Raw genomic sequence first — 15,395 nt, forward strand, 5'->3', positions numbered from 1 at the left:
ATGGATGTATTAAGAGAACGCTCTTAATAACGTTACCGCATAATTGCCTTAAAGGAAGTGATCAGAGCCATATGAGTTATGTTTCTATGTGGGTCAATGACGTATAAGGAATTTCAACAGGCCAATTTTAAAATACAATAAGAATATCTATGGCATCTGTTCAAACATTAAGAATGTTGTGTAGGCTACATATAAATTCTTATTGAAATTTTGAATTCAGTAATTTTGGTGTTTTTTCATTTAGATCAGAGATCTTCAACAGGGGATCCGTCACGTGACTCATAGGCGGGTCCTCAGAGTTAGTGCAGGTTTTTTTTTTTTTTTTTCAAAATTAAAATATGTCTGAAAATATACATGAATGTGAATCCAACATATAGCAAAGATACATTTCCAGTTCAGGTTCAAACTACTTTATTTAACCCAAAAAGGGACATTTAGTTTTTGGGTCATTCCAGAATTGGAGGACATTTCATGTCCCACCTATGACATTTCAAATAATCTATGTACAATATACAAAAAATGCAGTAATTGTGTAAACAACACTTGTCCTGAGACTAAATATAAATAGACTTGAAGATTTTTTTTCCAAAAATATTATTGAAAATAAAAAAAAAGTCTTTAGCACCCACTTAAGTGCCATTTTTCTCTAGTCCCACCTTCTAGATGACCAAATTGAATGTTAAATACAACTGTTAAAATACATTTTAAATATCCTTTTTTTGTATGATTTTGTTTATATATGCCTCTTTTAATTGTTAATTTTTTTTTTTAAATGATAGAAATATTTCAAATAATAGAAATTTTGCAATGAAGTTATGTCCCACCACATACGTGCAACCCTGTTACCGAAACATATTTAGCCTGGCAGAAGAAGAAAAAAACAGTGAATGAATTATGGATGCCTAAATTGTCCTCCAATTCTGGAATTACCCTTTTAACAGTCTACAGACCCAAAAAAACAAACATTTACACATAAACAACAGACAGGAGAATGTCAGGGAAACACAAAAGGTCTGGGCAATGAGTGTACACGTCAATTAACGACGCTGAAGTTAGCTTCCGATTCGCAGCTTCCAATTCGGCGGTTAAGGGGAAATTTAAGGGAAACTTAAAGCTGAAGTTAGCTTCCGATTCACAGCGTCCAATTCAGCAGAGAACCATAACTTACATTGCTGAGTGACTGATCCTCCATTTTTTAACATTTTAATGTATTGAAAGCGTGTTAGTCATTAAGGTAAATTATTAATTATGTTTAAAACAGACTTTTAGATTTGTGAAAGCTTTATTGTCTTTATGAGAACACAATAAAGGGAGATTTCCCAGTTTTTTCATATGTAGACCACATAGACCATGCAGGTCCAGATCCAAAACCACTATAGACTCGCGCGAATTATGAACGCCATGGCGGACGGCAGAAGAGCTATGCTGTAGACAGACGGCAAGTCAAACGCGTATGTGTTCGTGTTCGCTCATATAATAAAATGGTTATTTCTTGTTGTGCAGCGGGCTTCTGTAGGCTTCGTGTTATGTCTGGTTTGAGTATTTGTGTTAACAAGGGGAACACACTTCTAAGGTTCCTTCGATATTTAATGTATCACAAACTGGCCCATATTAAATCACTCTTAACGTAGAGCTAGCTAACTATTAGCCACGTAATAATAATCCTTGATGTGTTTAAAAGCTTTGAGATCAGCACCAGTGTATGGGGATACCCCTTTTACCACATAGTGATACAGATCGTGTGGACTGTCGGGCAGACTCTGCGATTTAATGAGGTCCATGAAAACGGAGGGAGGAAGAAGGTAAGGGTCGGTATCCAATCCTGCGATCTCTGACTTCTCCAAATACCGCTTTTTGTGAGCACCTACCAGATGCCCTACCTCGACTGATAACGACACAACTTGTTGTTCAATAGAAGAAGCCATAAAGAAGAAGATAGTATTATTATTACAGTTTATTTAGTGTTATTTATTTTAAACTGATTGAACTTTCCGCTTGTCTACTACACTGTTTACCTTGTGCTTCCAGTGATTCTGCCGTCTGTCATGGCGTCGTCACGTGGACGTGGTTTGCAAAGGGTCTATACCTAGACTTGTCAAATCTGGACCAAATTATCCTAGAGAGGTTAAAGATTGTTAAAAACACAGTTTCAGATTTGTGAAAGCTTTATTCTATCTATCTTTAAATCTCCCTTTTATTGCATTTTCACAAATAGAATAAACCTGTGTTTTTAACAATCTTTAGCCTCTCTAGGATAATTTAGTCCAGATTTGACAAGTCTAGGTATACTGGTTTTGGATCTGGACCTGGTCTAATGTGGTCTACATATGAAAAAGAACAAGGAAATCTCCCTTTATTTCATTTTCACAAATATAATAAAGTTTTTACAAATCTGAAATTGTGTTTTTAAGAATCTTTAGCCTCTCTAGGATAATTTGGTCCAGATTTGACAAGTCTAGGTATAGTGGTTTTGGATCTGGACCTGGTCTAATGTGGTCTATGGCTCAAAATCATGTGAAATTAACGTTGTCTTTTATGTGTTGTTTACGCGTTGTCAACATGTTGTTAACGTGTTGTCTACGTGTTCCACGTGTGAAAAATCAACATGTTGTTAACGTGTTGTCTACGTGTTGTCCACGTGTGAAAAATCAATGTGTTGTCTACGTGTTGTTTACACGTGTTGTTTACCGCTGCTTTCTTCAACCCTCTCTGTCTCTGGTCCTGTGCTCTGCTCAGTCAGTGTGCAGTGCGAGAAGGGGAGGGGCCAGCGGCTAGGGCAAAAGCCAATGTGTGCTTCTTTTACCGATATATATTTAACAATATATTTTGCATTTCTAATCCAAACAACGTCAAACTTGGCAATGCACTTACTCGTGCCCGTAGCAAGACACCTGTCAAGTTTGAAATCCATCGGACTAACGGTTCGAGAGATATGAGCATAACACACAGACCATGGGTGTAAATCTGATCTAACAGTAGGGGGGGACAATAAACAAAATTTCTGAAGAGTAATTTTTGAAGGGGACACAAATAATACAGCCACAATTATACTCGTAGAGTACATGTGTACACAAGCCACAAAAATACCTTAAAACATAATGACTTAGTTTGAAAAAGTGTCCCCATATAAAAGAAATACAATAATTTTGTACACTTGTTAAATTAGCTGATCATAATGTAAATTAGACACTGGTAAAGCTCATCAAATATGAGTTATGTAATATATTAGGTTTCGTCTGGGACAGAGGATATATATTTAACTGCAGCAAACCCACTGATCAGCCACTTCAAACACAACTGTAGATCTTCAATATTAACCCTAATATCAGTTCACACACATAGACGGGTTTCCTGTTTACAAACATTATAGGGTGCGTGCGCATACCAGGGGCAGAAAGCCAGATTGGTGAGCTGGTCCGCTACTGCAACAACCTTAAGTATTTAAGCTTTCCTTATTGTTTGTATATAACTGCTGACTCAATAAATGTGATTTTAGTTGGATCTGTTTGTCTGTCTTTAATTTTGCAGTGTTACTGTGATATATATGTATAGCTATAATTATCGTTTTAGGCTAATGTAATAGCCAATGTTAGCAGCAGGGTTACCCCTGAGAGCACCCCTATGGTTGGTTTATGCCTTAAAATAATGGCCAGGATTCCCGGGCGAAAGGTACGATATGTGTCTCCATTTCAAACATCACTGCAGGTTGACAGTTTTTAGCAGCAGAGGTTGATTGTGGGCGAGAGGGCAACAACACTGTCGTGGTTAGCTCGCCGAAACTCTACTGCCGCTGCCTCAGCAACGTTAGCTAATGTCCGCTAGCATATAGGCTAACTATAGCCAGTTAGTTTGTGTGTAACGTAATAAAAACCCACCTATCTCGTAGGAGCGAAGCTTAATATTTTATTCAATAACATTATGGTACAAAAGGAGCACTAATGCCACAGGTCTTATGTTGACAACGTGGACGCAGATATAAGAAACTCCAAAGGCAGTCGTAATATTTACCTAGCAGGCTAGGCTAACGCTGTTGCGCTAACGTTAGCAAAACATCGGCGTAGCTTTAGCTAGCAGTCTAAACTTGTCTCGAGTACGGACCTTTAACTATCTACGGTCTGGACTCGAGAACTACAGCCCTGACAGGTAGATATTAGCTGAACAACTGATGGATTGGATTGATACAATGGGAGCCTGACTCTTACATATGACCCCAATCTGCCCTTCTTATGGCTTGAAGCCATAACCTCCGCCGGTTTTTGGCAAAAGTATGCTTCCCCCTAGGTATGTTAAACATCAGGCACCCATCACTGGCTCTGTTTGTGCAATTTATCACGCAACAACTCCTTGGCCTTTTGACTTACACTATGCTGCTACTACTACTAGCTACATGAAACACATCTTCTTTCTGCCCCCCGGTTGCGTGCGCAAGCAGTGATGACGTTGCCGAGAAATCCATGTATAACGTTAGGCTTATCGCTGTGGCAACGTTAGTTGTAGTGGGTGCATTTCTATCCAACAAGCTATTAAACAAGCTAGCTAACGTTACATTATATTACATTAACATAGCAAACTTTTTGTCATAACTAATTCATTAATTACTCAGCATCATTTCTATTTGAGAAAAGAACAACTTTATTCAATGTTTAATGTAAATTGCTCTGACAGTATAAAAATAATACGATAAATTAAATTGTAATACATCATCAGCTTATGTGACCTGCACTGTTGGAACAATGCATTGTAACTCTAACATTGATTGAACATTGCCGCCATCTACTGGATCATTTGCACTAATTGCCTTACTGTTTAAAAGCTTCATAGATCTGTTTACATGTAACTTTATGTACGTATGTGTATGCATATGCATGTATACACACTATACAGTATATACAGCTTATATCTGTACATAGTAGTCAAATGTTCATGTTTAACGTTGTTTAACGTTGTTCATCTTTGTTTTTAGCCGTTAGCTGTCTGTTTCTGTGTTGAAAGCAACACAAAGCCGGACTTGAATTCCTTTGTGTTTACACTTACTTGGCCAATAAAGCAGTTTCTGATAAAAATACGAAATCTTTGCAGATACCTCCAATTAAAAAAATTCTAATTTGAGTCAAAGGCACCACAATTTCACTGTGTGGGACTAGCCAAATCACTGAATTATTTATTCTATAATGAGTAAATGTTGCTCAAGCACCTTCATATTTGTTTTAACGTTAGTAGAATACCTGTAATAGTTGATTTCTTTGTATTTTTTGAATAAATTGACATTCAATTTAGGTAACAAGTGGACGAAACTGTCACTAAGGCTAGCTACCTCCCCAGCTATATAAGCTGTTATTTTTATGATTTTGATCATATATCTTGTGACTATACCTTCGTTAAGGTCCTAAGGCGTAAGACAGTTGATGAGTGTTGTTGATTTTGTTTAAATATACCAAATTGCTATTTTATTTATGATGAGCATCTGTCACTTATTGCCATAGAGACATTCCGAACAAACATTCCATTCATCATTTTAATACTTTCTTATATGCATGATATATTATTAGCCACACATTCATTAGTAACACAGAAGCACCAGAAAGTAAGCAAAAGAACACTAACAAAATGTGAGTCTAAATGATGAGAATACATGTACTGTACTCTGGTGATCAGAGACGTCTTTAGATAGTGAAGACGTGTATTTCACAGGTTTGTAAGGCAACGTACTTAGTTTAGATGTCTTTAGTAGGCGTAAATTTGAATGGGAATTCTACACCGTTTGAAAAATGTTTCTAACATGCATTCGCTGCCTAGTCGCCGCTGGTCTCTCGTCTGCAATCCCTATTAAATCAAGCAGCGACGGGGAGGGTGGCCTGCTCCTTCTCCTGGGTATCCTTTGAACGACACAATCCACTCGCCATAGCATGTATCGTTTTCCCGTGTTAAACAGTTTCGGCCACCATAAGTTCTTTACTAGGCAACATAGACGCGCGAACACACGGAGAAGGTAAGTTGGAAGAAAGCTCTTCTAACATTTTTAATATTTACTCCAGAGAGGCCAGAACATTTGGTAATATAGCCAATTTGTGGCTAAATTATTATACGCTTTGCAACCATAAACTTTGGCTCAGTTTGGCTGGCTTACGTTATCTGAAACTTAGGGAAATTTTGGAGGGTATGGTAAGGACTAAAGATGTATTTCTTCATTTTATTTCAAATTATACTGTATTAATAGTCTTTCTAGGTACATTAAGACTACATTTATTAAAGCAGAGTGCTCTGGATATTATTTCAATAATGTTTAATATCCTGTCAAAACATAGGCCTACATTCATCATTGCATTTGTCTGTTTCAAAGATGTCAAAGAAGAAGCAAAATAATATGTTTTCGTTCTGGGCACCAAAGGGTAAGCCTCCTAAAAAAGTTGCCAGATCAGAGGAGGAGACAGTGGAAGAGGTTGTGGCAGAGACAGTGGAGAAGACACCAAGGGAGACAGTAGGAGGGGCAGTGGAAGAGAGCATACTGGAGATATTAGAAGAGAGCATACAGGAGACAGTGGAAGAGAGCATACAAGAGACATTGGAAGAGAGCATACTGGAGATATTAGAAGAGAGCATACAGGAGACAGTGGAAGAGAGCATACAAGAGACATTGGAAGAGAGCATACAGGAGACAGTGGTGAGAGAGCATACAGGAGACAGTGGAATAGAGCATACAGGGGACAGTGGAATAGAGCATACAGGAGACAGTGGAAGAGAGCACACAGGAGACATTGGAAGAGAGCACACAGGAGACATTGGCAGAGAGCACACAGGAGACAGTGGAAGAGAGCATACAGGAGACATTGGAAGAGAGCACACAGGAGACCGTGGAAGAGAGCATACAGGATACATTGGAAGAGATCACACAGGATACATTGGAAGAGATCACACAGGAGACATTGGAAGAGAGCACACAGGATACATTGGAAGAGATCACACAGGAGACAGTGGAAGAGAGCATACAGGAGAGTGGAAGAGTCAGTGGACAGGACAGGGAAGAGGAAAGCTTTAAGTGGAGCATGTTAAAAGCAAAGGGGGGGCACTGTGGCTAATATTGGGATGGCTCCTCCCCTAACGCATGTAATCTCACTCCAAACTTTTGATAAAAATTGAGAACCCTGCTGATGGCTTTGCATGTATCCTTCTGTTCTTCCCAGCGCTATAGCATGTGCCCTGCTAGCCTCATGTTTAGCACAAAATTGGGAAATATATATGTTTCAAGTCTTTGAACCCAGTATTTATGAACCAACCCTCAGTGGCCGCTTCTGGAAAATGGCAGCATGTCTTACAAAACACAGCGTCCCTTGAAGCGCTGTACTCTATCCATGGGAATGTTTCATACCACCACTGGTGACTGGGAATGAACTGAGTTTGGGCTGGGTCGCAAGTTCATCTAAAGCGGTATGGAGCTAGAACAGTGACAGTAACCTGAGGTATTAAAAATAGAAATTGGCATTGAAACAACAAGTATTGGCACTGAAAAATGTTTAACTGAAAAAAAAAAAATCTTAAAATCCTATTATTTTATTTTATTTTGATATTTTTATGCATCATGATGGGTTTTTCAATTTCAATCTTTACACATTTTCTTGATTTCTGTTTTTTTTTTTTCAATGAAAGTTTTTTTTACGCTGTCAGGATTTTTACAATGTCACTGGTTTTCAGTTTCAACTTTCTGTCACTGTGTTGGCGCAGAGGGGAGTGGCTTGAGGGGAGGGACCAGGAGAGCGCGATTTAGGGATAATTTGCATACTTGTGAGCCTTAATGTGCTTATGGCCGCATATCTGCGATGACTTCGACAAGTTCACCTGCATAGGCCTGTCGCGATAGTCAATAAATCAATTAATCGCACGATAAAAAAAATGAGCTCGATAATTTTTCCGGCCGCGATAATTTCCATTTGCATGCTTGTTTGTTTTCCTTGTCTCTCTCTCTCGCTCTCTCTCGCTCTCTCTCTCTCTCTCTCTACCAAAGACACTGGATGACAACTCTCGGTTCCTTAGCTTAACGAGGAGTGAACCCTCTTGTCAGTCGCATGGTCTTTGTGTGTGGAGGCGGGACTCCTGGCAGAGAGAGAGCGACAGAGAAAACGCTAGTTGTTGGAGCAGGGTTTCCCGCAGCACTTTGCAGTTAAGGCGCCGTCAAAAATAAATATATAATGTATATGAGCGATATCCGCCGTGTTACTCGGCGTCCTGTTTTCTCCCTTTCATTCCAAAGCACACAGTTGACAACCTGCAGGTGGAGGCGGTGGAGACAGGCTCGGACATACACGCCGCTGTGGACTTGTCAGTCTCGCAAGCGGTTTCAGGAAAGTGGCTGCATGTGTCCGACAATGCACAGAACATTAACTGGTACAAGCCTACAGCTGTCCGCGGACACGGAGTGCGGAAAGTGTGTCAGAGGCTCCCAGACGGTGAACTGAGACTCCGTTACCTGCTTGTCGGTCAACGGTTAATGATCGGTTATTTAATTTCATTGTGCTTTCTTTTGGAAGGCTGGCTGCCAAACATCGCCACTTACTAGCTAATTAATTAGCCTGAGGTAAACAATAGCTATCAGTAAACAGAAGTGACGTGGTGGCTGGCGTCTGGTGTGTGCGCCAGTTTTTTTGTGTGTCTGTGTGTGTGTGTGTGTGTGTGTGTGGGGGGGGGGGGGGGGGTGGGTGTGTGTGGGTGTGTGTGTCGGCCCGCCCCCGCGAAGCTCTGACCTGCAGACAGCAGAGGAGCAGAAGAAAGTAGCTGCACTTTCGCCAAAATGAAGACTGAAAAACAGAACTATTTCGATACAAACATTTACTCGCCATGTGGCAGATAGCCACATAGATATAGATAGATATAATTTATTAATTATTTATTATTTAAATTTAATATTTAGTGTTTAGTAAACGAATTGCGAATTGCCTGGGAGAAGATATGTGTCACAAACGGCAATTCCACAACTGTACAACAACGTGAAAGACGAAATACTAAAGGAGATCAAAGACATATTGTGGATATTTAAAATGTCTTCCAGTTCCAGTGTTAAATATTCTTTAGAAATAAAAGTTTATTGATCTTTGAAAAGGTGTCCCTGCATTATTATGCCATTATCATTATATTAGATGAAAATGGTCTCAGAACGACAATATTGTTGTTTATCGCAATAATTTCTGGGACAATTTATCGTCCAGCAAAATTTGTTATTGTGACAGGCGTACACCTGCAGCAACCAAATCTCAAGTAAGTCTGTTTACTTCTTTGACAGATGATATGAGCCATGCAGCGGTAGTGTAACCACTTTTTCAATTTCAATAAATTGTTATTATAGACTATACAGTACAAGTATACTGTTATCAATACAACGTTATTTTGAAAACATTTTACTATATTACTGTACTTTTAGAAGTTGTATAATACTCTTTTTTTAAGCTTTCCCCCTTTATGTGATTGTTTTCTTAGATAAATAAACTTCTCATTGAAGAATATCCCAAGATGGCTGTTCTACAAGGCTTCAGGTGCATTACATAGTATTTACTTATTTGGAAAGTGCAGGGACATCAACATTGAAACTCTTTCTCTCACTGGCTGTATGCAGTTGGCCACGGTAGAAGGAAACTGGCTGCAGTTCCTCCTGATGTAGATGGTTACACAGGAAGACTAATTCGTACTGTTTCGGGTGCTGGGAAGACCATTTTGTATGTTGTTCCTCTGCAGCAGGACCTTGATCTTACTCCATTGCTATATAATGCACCTGAATTTCAAAAAATGCTAAAGGCTGCATGTCAAGTGTGCAAAGAAAGCATGCCTCTGCATATTCTAGCATTGCACATCGAGGGTTGTATAGTAGAGTTGAGCCGGATACTCGGCTGAAACGAGTATCCGGTACGGATAAAGCACTTTTTATTATACGAGTAATACCAAAGAATTTCTAATATGGGAAGAAGTTCCACTCTCTCGTTACTTCCGGCTTCTGAACTGGTTGCAGTTCCACCAGAGTTCCAAATAGGGGGGCGCTCACAGGCCAGTGCAGAATGAATGGGACTCTATGGAGCTATACCCCTCAAAATCCACTTTTCTCAGGATATAATTTTTTGTCTAGTAATTTGAATGTTGCATTTGAAAGGGGAGGCTAAGAAAATACACACTGCTGGGTGTTAGATTTTTTTAAAGTCGCTTTTTTGTTCTAAAAAGCCTTTTAAAATGTCAATGACGTCATACACATATACGGCCAGAGATTCTGCTTTACGGCAAGCTTTGAGTCGCTTCCTTTTTTCTCTCGAGGCATCGACAACACAGCTGACAGGTTAGACTCTCCCTGTCAATACACGTGCTAGAAAGAGGTTTGCTAATGTTTTAAAGACCACGCCGAAATATTCACTCTGGCATTCTGGTTCTGCTTCGGATGCCGTCAAGCGGGATCTCCGATCGTAATCTGTCCTTCACTGACCAATCAGCATTCATTAGCAGAATGCTAGCGTGTTATGGGCAACAACGACTCAACCTGTAACAAATCGAAAGGGCATAAGTACTCGTTCATTCAACTTTCGACCTATAATCCATGTTGAACTTGCAAAAACTACAATCAAATCTGAGATTTCTCATCGACAATCAGGCGAAAGAGACAAATTTAGCCGTCTAGCTCCATAGGGTCCCATTCGTTTTGCACTGGACCGTGATCACCCCCAGAGGAACTCTGGTGGAACTGCAACCAAAGTAGGTACAATGGGGCTTAATAGGGAGTGGAACGGCTTTCCGTAGACGGGCTTTGGTAATACGAGTCAATATCTGTGCTCGGATTGAATAAAAATCCTCATTGGCTAGTTGACTGTGTCTGCGTTCTGTGATAGGCTAGTCGTCACAGCGCCCCTCTCCTACACACACATACAGATGTATTGCGTTGTTGTGTCCCGCTCTGCTCACTCACACACACACACACACACACACACACACACACACACACAGAACATCTCTCTCTCTGTCTCTCTCTCTCTCAGGTTCGCCGGTCTTTTCCGTTAACGTTTAGGGTTTTTTCAGCTTCAGGTTTGTTTTTTACTTCGGTTTGTAGTACTTACTTATTAACCAGTAGAGTTCTGGTAAACGTGGGGTTTGTTCAGACGTGGTGCTTGGTAGAATGCGACTAGCGTTGCGTCTCTGCCTGTCGGAGATTTTTTTTCTTTTTTAAACCGTCAGCTGACTCTAAACAGATCTGAAAAACAGCGTCGGACTATTTGATCCGTAGAACACAGTCCCCCCCGCCCCCCTCTCTCTCTCTTTCTCTCTCTCTCTGTCTCTCTCTTACTCTCTCACACACACACACACACACACACACACACATACACATACCTGGTGTGGAAAAAAAAATCAAAAAAAAATCACACTGATCATAAAAAAATTTAAAGTTAAAAAAAAGAAAGTTATGTTGAGTATGAAAACTCTTGTTCATTACATTGTACTTCATAATTGCAACAGCATGTGTTGTATTCATTGTTCTTGTTCTGTATATAGTTCGTTTGTTATCGTGATCAAAACCATTGATCTGAAGCTCAATGCTGATGCTGTCATGTAAACAGTTTTCTAATCAGCAATAAATATAACAATTTCTGATCAACCCATATCAATTGCATGCTTAAAATAACATTCTGGTTAAAGCCCCGCCCATTTCAAGACAAACCGACCCACTTCCGGGTTAAATCCCGCCCTCTTCCGGGTTAGGCCCCGCCCAGTCCGAGAACAGATACAGATACAGATAATTCATATGGTTAACAGATACAGATATAGATAATGCTGTACTCGCTCATCCCTATTGTATAGGGTCTCAATCTGCAAAAGATGATGAGGAGGTGAATGCATATGTGTGAGATTGTTTTACACATTTGTACACAGATACAATATTCATGCAAAGCTATTATAATATTTTGTCCTTGGCAACCATATTACAACACATGTCCTAATATCTACAGTACTGAAGACTAAAAACTACTACTACTACTATTACTATAATTGGCCAAATTTGTTTTTGCAAAGTCAGAATTAAACCTGCACTGTATTAGTTCACTAAGCGACTTTGAGTCCATGAAAAGCGCTATACAAATTCAATTTATTAGGGCCCGAGCGCCGACAGTGGCGAAGGCCCTATTGGAACTGAAGGAATTATTAGGGCCCGAGCAGTGAAACTGCAAGGACTCTATTGTTTTTGGTCAGATTATTATTTTTCCGATTCCTTCGTTGCATTTTTGAGGGGGTTAGAATGCACGAAAACTCACTCACTCAAAAATTTGCACACATGTCACAACTGGTGAAAATTGCAAAGATTAAAAAAAATGACTCATATGCACCACTATGCACTATTGCAGAAAAAAACCGCGTTTGGCCCTATAACTCCCAAACCGTACATCGCACATTCAAAAACCATATATATTTGCGTTCCCTGGATCCAGCTAAATCTCCTGATATAGGCCACGGCCATTTACGCCTAGACTTTTATGCGTGAAAAATCGTGATTTATCGAAAACCTACTTTGCCGAACTCCTCCTAGACCATGCGACTGATCTGCACAAAACTTGGCACATAGCATTTCCAGACCGACCTGACCAAAAGTTCTCCAAAGAATTTTTATAGGATAAAAATTGCACATATTACGCACAAATTTGTGTAGCTAAGTATGAAAACACCAACTTTGCCATATCTCGACCAAAATAATTGCTATCAATGCAAAACTTAAGATTCTTGTTTGCCATGACCCTCTGGAGGTGCCCCACACATTTTACGGAAATTGGCCACTAGGGAGCGCTACAAGTACATAAAGTTTATAGCTCATGAACGGCTCATCCGATTTTTACAAAATCTGATGGGTACCATCTAGGGCCACTCATGAGGCCACCCCTACAGTAAGGTACTGATTGGTCAAAGTGGGCGTGGCCTCTGGGACCCTAATTGGTTTTAGCCCTTGGGCACATTTTTGACGGCTTCAATATATACGAAAACTCACAAAAATTGGCGCCCACATAAACACCTTGGAGCTTTGCGAGACTGTACAGCAATTTGGCCCATACCTGTAAGCGGGCTTCATAGCGCCCCCTAATGCGTGGAAGGCCTTAACTTGGACATAGTTGCTCCAAACGTCATCAGATTTAATACACATATTTCTCTAATCATTGCGGACATATTTCCCATTTACCTTCATTAGCTCAGCCCAACCGGAAGGCAGCCATTTTTAATTATGCATTTTTCATGTGTTTTAAATTCTTTTGAACTCGTCCTAGGCCGTGATTTCAATCTTCTTGAATCTTTGCAGGTAGTATCTGTTGACCCTCATGACGAAAAGTTATCCAGAGAATTTTGATAGTTGAAAAAATGCGCAAGTTACAGAAACTTCCTGTCTAAACAGGAAGTTGCGTTATCTTGGCAACAATTATTCCAATTGCCCCGAAACTTGACAAGGTTGTTCGTCATCGCCGGTTTAGCATCTGTGCCAAACCTGGTGTCAATCGGCCATTAGATGGCGCTGTTTTATTTTTTTTTTATTAATTAGCAAAATATTGATATATGGGAAACCTAATCTGTCTAACTACTCCTGGGGCGTGAGTCCGATCGGGACGAAAACTGGCTTATAGACTCGGAGGACCCTCATGACAAAAAGTTATCAAAAGAATTTTAATATCTAAAACAATGCGCAAGTTACAGACGACCAACGTCCTGTAGGTGGGTGTCGAAACAGGAACGGTTGTATCTTGCCAACGGCTATTCCGATGGGCACAAAACTAAAGACAGTTGTTCCTCATGTGCCAATGAGGCAGTGTGCCAAATATGGCGTGAATCGGCCTTTATTTGGCGTTGTTTTCATTTTTTTAATTAATTAGTATATTCGCTTTGAGCGAAACCTACTTTTTAACTCCTCCTAGAGCATGAGTCCCATCTGCACAAAAATGTGCAGGTAGACTTGGTGGACCCTCATGACAAAAAGTTATCAAAAGAATTTTAATAGCTAACACAATGCGCAAGTTAAAGAGGACCAACTTCCTGTAGGGGGCTGTCGAAACAGGAAGTTTCGTATCTTACCAATATTTATTCTGATTGACACCAAACATGACACAGTTGTTCCGCATAGGGGCTTGAGCATCCATGCCAAATTTAGAGTGAATCGGCCATTAGATGGCGCTGTTAAAATGTTTTTATTAATTAGCCACATCGCGATATATGGGAAACATACTTTGTCTAACTCCTCCTGGGCTGTGAGTCCAATCTGAACGAAAACTTGGATATAGACTCGGTGGACCCTTGTGACTAAAAGTTATCAAAAGAATTTTGATAGCTAAAACAATGTACAAGTTATGGAGGAACAACTTCCTGTAGGTGGCTGTTAAAACATGAACGGTTGTATCTTGGCAAAAGTTATTCCGATTTACATGAAACTTAGAATGTGTGGTCTACATGTGATGTTGCGTCTGCCAGTACCCCCGACTGCAAGAAGGCGAGGGCTTATTCATCGCTGCTTGCAGCTTTAATTAGGGCCCGAGCGCCGACAGCGGCGAAGGCCCTATTGAAACTGAAGGAATTATTTTCTGCCAATGAATTGGCTTTTTGAGGGGCTTAACATATTCAAAAACTCACCAAAATTGGCGGTCGCATCAAGTCTGGTGAAAATTTATGTATTTTAAGGGTTTTGGGAATAGGCGCTCAAAAATGGCCCGCTAGCGCCCCCATACAAAGTTAAAAAAAAATTGAGCCCCTGCAGTGCGTTTAACGTAGACTCACGAAAGTTGGTTCAGATATGTAAAATATATATATATAAAAACTTTTTGTCATAGGGCGTGGCCGTGGCGGGGTGGCCATTTTGTGCGTTTCGCCACCGAAACAGGAAGTGGGTGTAACTTCAGTATACATTGTCCAATTGGCTCGAAACTTTTCATGATTCATAAGACTCTAACTCTGAGGACAAAGAAAGGCCGATATTTACTTAAAGTCATAGCACCCCCTAGTGGCAACAGGAAGTATTCATGACATTCAAGGCATCCTTTGTTATGTGACAAAACATCTTATCTCAAATGTGTGTTGTTTTGGAGAAAAATGGTAGTTGTTTGTACAGTAACTGCAAAAAGCCCTAGTGAAACAAAGCAAGAATACAGTAACTGCAAAATAGGGGTAAAATATCAAATTAAATATGAGGATTGCTATGTACAAAGAATAAGCTAATATAAAGTAACAAAAACAGCCACATGTCCAATAATATACCTACAACTACTTAGCTGGATGACAGGATAACTTGATAACAGCTTAGCAATGTGAGACTTTAAGCAGCCATTTCAGCACCAGAACAGCTTCCGGGTGGAAAATATTGACCTAAAATGGTCAAATTAGTGTTGGTTTTGGTATATCCATGTTCAGGAAAA

This window comes from Sander lucioperca, chromosome 2, assembly GCF_008315115.2.
Source record: "Sander lucioperca isolate FBNREF2018 chromosome 2, SLUC_FBN_1.2, whole genome shotgun sequence".
In the NCBI taxonomy this organism is placed as follows: Eukaryota; Metazoa; Chordata; class Actinopteri; order Perciformes; family Percidae; genus Sander; species Sander lucioperca.